General features: G+C 38.1%; 1 pseudogene; it reads left to right on the forward strand.

Annotated features, from left to right (window-relative positions):
* LOC107084521 overlaps nt 1-5,127 on the forward strand; it is a 14,852-nt pseudogene extending 9,725 nt beyond the window's left edge.
* Nucleotides 5,128-6,800: the final 1,673 nt, after the last annotated feature.

Consider the following 6,800-nt stretch of genomic DNA (forward strand, 5'->3'; position numbering starts at 1 on the left):
TATCTATCTATCTATCTATCTATCTATCTATCTATCTATCTATCTATCTATCTATCTATCTATCTATCTATCTATCTATCTATCTATCTAATTTCATTATCGAATTATATCCTGATCATACCGATAACTATAAAAAAAAGTCAAAGACAAGTGATCACTTTGAGACTCCCTATTAGGGCCCTGCACATATAAAGTAAAGGACTGAAGAGGGTCTCTAACTCCTGAGAGGAATTCTTACATCATTTCAGTTTCGAGGAAGAGGTAACTGTGGCTGAAGCCTGTAAAATCAAGTACGTGCATCATTGCAAATACAAAAAAAATCATTGTTCCTTTTTTCTTATTTGTTGTGCATTTTCTTTTTGGGTGGCATGTATTTGTGTGCACATTTTGCCCCTAAACTTGCATATCCTACATCATGGAGAAGAAGACTGATTAAACTTGCGTAAAAAGTGATGATGCTGCCAAAAATACAGGGGTTGGGGGAACATATGCGTTTTCCCCCAAAGCCAATGTTTGACAAGCTAACATGCATGCTTCGATCTCCAGGGTGATAGAGTGCATCAGTGTGTGTATAACGTGGGGCAGTGTAGCAGATCCATGCAACTCAATGCCTGCCTCCCTTGAATATGGAATGACTTGTTAATATTTCACATCTTACTTCTGACATGCCCCCTCGTCTCATAAATCTTGGTTTATGGATCATTTGGTAGCTGCCTGCTTTATGTGCTTATGTGGAGATGTGTGTGTGTGTGTCCATTATTTGTTACCTAGTGGGGAACAAAATAGATTTTTCTACATTTTGGGGACTTATAAGTACTTATGGGGACCAACAATGGTTCCCATGAGGAAAGATTTTTTCTCCTTGGCGTGGGTGTTGGGTTAAGGACTAAGCTGTGAATTGACTTCATGTTAGATTTAGGGATAGGTATATGCTGGTAAGGATAGGGTTAGGGGAAGGTTCTGGGGTAGGCCATAGAAGCCAGTGGGGAATTACTGGAAGACAATGGAGTGCCCACAGGGATAGTATGACACTACATGTAAAGTATATGTGTGTGTGGCTATGTTTTTGTTACGCCGTGGGGACACTTTCCTAGAAATATAGTACATTATGCAGACTTATAGCTATTTTGGGGACCAATGACTGGTTTCAATGATAATAGGGTCTCCTGGGTTGGGGGTTAGGTTGAGGATTAAGGTGTGAATTGAGTTCAGGTTACGTATGTGTTGTTAATGGTTAGGGTAGGTGTCTTGGTTGGGATATAGAAATGAATGCAAAATGAATGGAAGTCAATGGATAGTCCCCATAAAGATAGTATGACACAAAATGTATGTGTGTTTTCCTGTTCAGCCAACTGAGAGAGAACTTATTTTTCATTTTATTTTATGAGCAGTGAGGTCCAGTTGTTGTAAAATGATGGTATTATCCTGATCATAACAAACAATTTGGCAAGGGGTTATAGATTTAGAGCTAAGGTAAGAAATGTTTCAGTTTAGGGTCAAGGTGAGATATGTACTGGTAATATATATGTTTAGGGTTATTTTCAGGGCTGCAGGGTGGCGCAGTTTGTAACACTGCTGCCTTGCAGCAAGAGGGTTCTGGGTTAGAATCCAGGCCTTTATTCATGGAGTGTGCTTGTTTTCTCCTGGTACTATAGCTTCTTCCCACAGCTAGAGACATGAATGTTAGGTTAGGTGGCTTCTCTAGATTGTGCTTTGGTTGTGCATATGTTTTTATGTGTCTTTGTTGCCCTGTTACAGAGAGTCAACCCATCCAGGGTGTACCCGCTCTTTCGCCCAAAGACTGATGGAGATTCTAAACCACTAATGAATAAGCAGAAAAAAGACTGATGGATGATTACTGTCAGGAATAGATGGTTCGAAATCAATAGGAGTTAACATCTGGTCCTCACTAAATAAAGTGAGATAAAAATGTGTGGTTGTGTACTTTTTATTGTACCTATTTAAGACCATTTTTGGTATATTTATTCACCTAATGAGGACCAACAAGCCTTTTGGGGACTAAAGGCTAGGCCTAGTGAGGTAGACTAATTTTTTTATGTTAGGGAGACAGTTTAAAGATACAGTGAATTCACTTTAGGCTAAATGTAAGGTTAGGAATATACTGGTAGTGATTAGGGTTAGTGTAAATGTCAGGGTTGGGCATAAATGTGATAAATGAAACAAATTTTGGTCAATGTAGAGCATTAATATAAACAGAAATGCATACGTACCGGTATGTATGTGTGTGTTAAAGTGGGTTAAAAATTGTTTGAAATTAGGTTACACTGTTTGTATTTGTAAATAATGCAACATTAATCATGTGGAAACGCAATTATTTGAAATCCTCTTATCCACTTACTATATGTCTTTTAAGGTCAATTAATCTGTCATTCAAGTTTTGAAATTTTTATAAAAAGTGAAAAATTACATTAAATGCAGGCAATACTTTTTAGTTAGCCAGGCAAACATGTTTGTAAACATGTTTGTATTGAGAAATGTGTGTGTAAATTCATCTCCATGTGGATCATGAGGCCATTCTGTTTAGTGAGCTGTCAGAAGTTTGGCCAGGGTCAGATCCCAAGATACTTGATGGAGTAGGTGGGGTGTGGGGGAAGTGGTGGAAGGAGAGAGGGGAGAGAAGTTTGGGGATGGACACTGGTGAACTGTAGAGGCATATACTGTGAGTGGACTTACAATGAACTTTGTCAGAGAGAAGGCTGTAAGGAAAGGAAAAAGATTGAAAAGAAGCCTGAAAGAAGTTCAAATCTGAGAAGTAGAGAGCCGTTGAATACAAAAGAGGTCTCTTCCAAAAAGTGTAGTGCTTTTCGTGGAAATGCGAAGTGGATATATTTCTTACTAGAAATTACTAGAAATGTAGCCACTGGAAACAATATATTCAAAATAATCTATAGGTGATAGAGGTTATCAATCAACTAAAAAGTAATTGTTAAACTGCAATTTTCTTAATAACTTGACTTTTCTATTGTATCAAGATGATCTTTCCTTAACATCAAATGCTGCCTTTTTACCATATGCCGAGTTAAATAAATGTAATAATTATATTTAAGTAGTTTATTGTACCAGCTGTATTAAGTACTGACTGAAAAATGTAACAAAAAACATAGTTATATCTATTAATAAAATATATAACAAAACAAATTTATATCATATAACAAAAAATTATTTTTAACAGAAATTTATTTTCACAGCTTTGCCCTTTTTGGATTGAAGTTTGCTTTTTTTAGTTTTTGTTGGTTGTATTTGAGTTCTTAAGTATTTCTTATTCTATTTCTTATTTACCATCCGATGCCCTCTTGTGTCAGTCTCTTTAACCTAACTCCCCTCTAGATTCTTCAGTCCACAGTGGAAATACTAATATGCGAGATCCTTGGAACAGTTATAAATATTGGAAGTTCAGTTTAATATAATACAAGTATGTGAATAGTTCTATCTGAAATGAATGAAAATTGTTTTTTTTAATGGTTATGAAGTTAGATATAATGATATAATTTTTCTATTTTAATCACTATTTTGCAAAATTTGCTTAACTAAGTATTTTTTGTAGTTGAATATAAGAGATTTTGCAGTTATATTTTTCATGCATACATTGTTTAGATTTACTTATATCATTCTACCCCCTTTATAGAATGAATTAGAAAAATCCCTTTATTGTCCTAGTATGGGGAAATTCTGGCGTTTACTAGTGTTGCACCGATACCGATACCAGTATCGGGCAGGGCTCCGATACTGCAGTAAAATGGTGGCATCTGTATCAGCGAGTACCTACAAATAAGGCACCAATACCATTTTTGAGAGCCAAAAGTTTATTCAACTATTGTCACCCATTCCAGGTAGGCAATAAAAAGTTCAACTGGATTCACTTTGTATTAGTCTTTTTCTTGCTTCACAAAGGTAGGCAGCAGCTAGACAAAGTCATTATTTTACATTCAAGTAGTATGCAGTTCTTCATATATACACACACATCAATCCGGTATCTGTATCGGCCAATACTAAACAGCCAGGTATCAGTATCGCGCCAAAACATGGCATCGGTGAAACACTTGTGTTTACAGCAGCAAAATTATAGAAAAAATTAGTCATGCAAATGTAACCCTTAGAAAAATGTATAAGAATAAGACAATAAGGAAGACCTAAAATATAAACAATAAAAAACTGTACTTTTAACAATATATAAATTGTGCACTTGGAGAATAAATAACCAATATAAAGCTATAGACATTTTTAAAGTAAAGGATATTTGAAAATAGCAGCAACATTATAGATGTACAAATTGAGAGCAGCATGTTATTTAACTGACTAAGGTTTATATCATTACATTTGCTTTTATTTGTTCATGCTCCCAGTAGTTGTCACCTTTATTCCACTCTGTATTTTCAAAACTGTAGTCTTTTTCAGGATTTTCAGAGTCACATTTATGTACATTATTTGAATGTGGTAAGGGAACGTTAATGTCAGGTTTACAGTATTAAACACTTATGCCGAGCTTAACAAAACTGCATTTTCCATTAGAGGGGATTTTTACGGGAACCTGCTTGAAGACAGGGGCTATGCCTGCAGGCAGTATTTTACGACACCCTTCCCTGACCCAAACTCTGGACCGCAAACCCGTTACTATGCATCTCTTACCCAGGACAAGGGCATGCATTGAATTGACCTTTGGGCTACTAATGGAAAAATGTCAGGGTCTGAAAAGTCTGAGGGGTTGCACCTGACAGGGCCTGTGACATTATTGTTGCATGTGCCGTATTGCATAACATTGCCACTACCAGATGATGACCTCCAGCTAGTTCAGCCTAGTGGCAGCTCTGCATGGGACAGAATTGTGGAACCTTATTTTTCAATTCATTTCAGTTTATGTATATAGTACCAATTCCCAACATGTCATCTCAAGGCACTTTACAGGTCTACAGATCATACAGTCAAATTGATTCAGTTTTCTATCTAAGGAAAACCAGGTGATTGCATCTACTCATTGACGCAAAGGTTTTCCCTCACACTAAGCATGCTTATAGCGAGAGTTCCAAGAACCAGGGGTCTACGACCAGAGGTGCCGATTCGCCGTGGAACAGATACATCCTGGGTTCCAAGAATCCTCAGAGTGTTTAGGCAGGATCAGAGTCAGAACGGGTTCAGAAGTGTGCCCTGACAGACACGCACAGATGCAGGCAGGCAGGTTCAGATGCCGACGGGCAGGCTCAGCGGTTAAGGGACAGAGACAATACATGGTACTGGGATTTTTGCAGGAAACTTTAAACTGGTTCTTATAGCCAGGCTCATGGGAATAAAACGGACCTTATCTCTGAAACACAGGTAAATGACCATGATCATCTGACAGGAGATGATAATCTCAGTGAGTCACTTACCTGGTTTCACAGTTTAGTCCATCTCCCAAGAAAGAGGTGCTGTCCAGCCAATGGGCTAGAAGGAAGGAAGCCGATCCAGGTAAGGGGAAAACAGTTCAGGCAGGGGCATGATCTGAAGACAAGACAAACACAAAAACCCTCTAAATCCACTGGCTGCCAGGAACCAAGACATGAACCTTGCAACTAAATAAAACTAACTGACATGAGAGAAACAGCACACAAACAAACAATGATCTGGCCTCTACAGTTGGGCTGAGTCAAATATAAAGGAACAGAAGCAGATGGATGAGAGCAGTGTTAACTAGAGACTAGGCAGATTTAGGCAGATGAGTGAAATGAACAATAAAGGCCAGCTATCAGGACAGACCATGACACAAAACATGCCTAATGCAGCAAGAGTAAAAAGTAGAAGAACAACACCGTCCACCTCTGTATCAGTTCTTTGTGCAGACTTTTCTTCAAGCCTTTCTGTAGGTCTTTCTCCAGCTATGCAGTCCTGCAACTCACATAGCAGAAAGAAAGAGTAGGTGCACAAGTATATCGAAATAAGTATAAAGATATTTATGCTCTTACAGGTTCTTCCTCCAAACGACAGTTGTCTGAGAGGGTTTCTTCATTGTTCTCTGCAATGAAAATAAATAGGTATTACCGTATTTTCACGACCATAAGGCGCACCGTACTAAAAGGCACAGTCTCAGTTATGTGTGCCATTTCTGTATTTAACAAACACATAAGGCGCACCGGACTATAGGGCGCGGGTTTTATTTACAGGTAAATGTCCTCTACTACGTTTAAATACCTCTACTGCATATTTAAAAATAGAGCAGGAGCAAAACCGAGTATGTTTGTGTTTTATTCATATATTTATTACAAAGTATTAATTAGGGCTACAACAACGAATCGATAAAATCGATAAAAATCGACTTTTAAAAGTGTTGGCAACGAATTTCATCATTGATTAGTTGTGTTGCATGATTAATGCGTCATCCGCCGCCGTCGTCATCTCTGCCACTTGATTGAAACGGGGGAATAAAAAAAAAAAACGGCAGAGCGAGCCAGCGCCGCAGGTGCGCAAAGGCTGTTTTCAAAAGGCAGTAATGTCAACTGTTCTAATGACCGATACCGCAAACGCAAGCTGTGTCTCAATTCGCAGACAGCCTGTGCTTTGTAAAGTGAAAAAAGTCGTAACATGCAACTTTTGTAAAAACAAATTAACATGGCACGGAAGCACCACTGTTATGATGCAGCACCTGAAAAGGAAACACGTTGGAGCCTTTGATGGCAGTGAAGAGAGCTGATAAGCAGGGTGAGCGACCATGTTTGTTTCATCTTAAAGTGGGGAAACGTAACGTTAGTTTCTCAGGTAGCTCATCTGATGCTTTCCTTACCTTGTTAGTAATCACTGTTAAAGACAAC

This window comes from Cyprinodon variegatus, unplaced genomic scaffold (genome assembly GCF_000732505.1).
Source record: "Cyprinodon variegatus isolate N-32 unplaced genomic scaffold, C_variegatus-1.0 Scaffold102, whole genome shotgun sequence".
NCBI classification, from domain to species: Eukaryota; Metazoa; Chordata; class Actinopteri; order Cyprinodontiformes; family Cyprinodontidae; genus Cyprinodon; species Cyprinodon variegatus.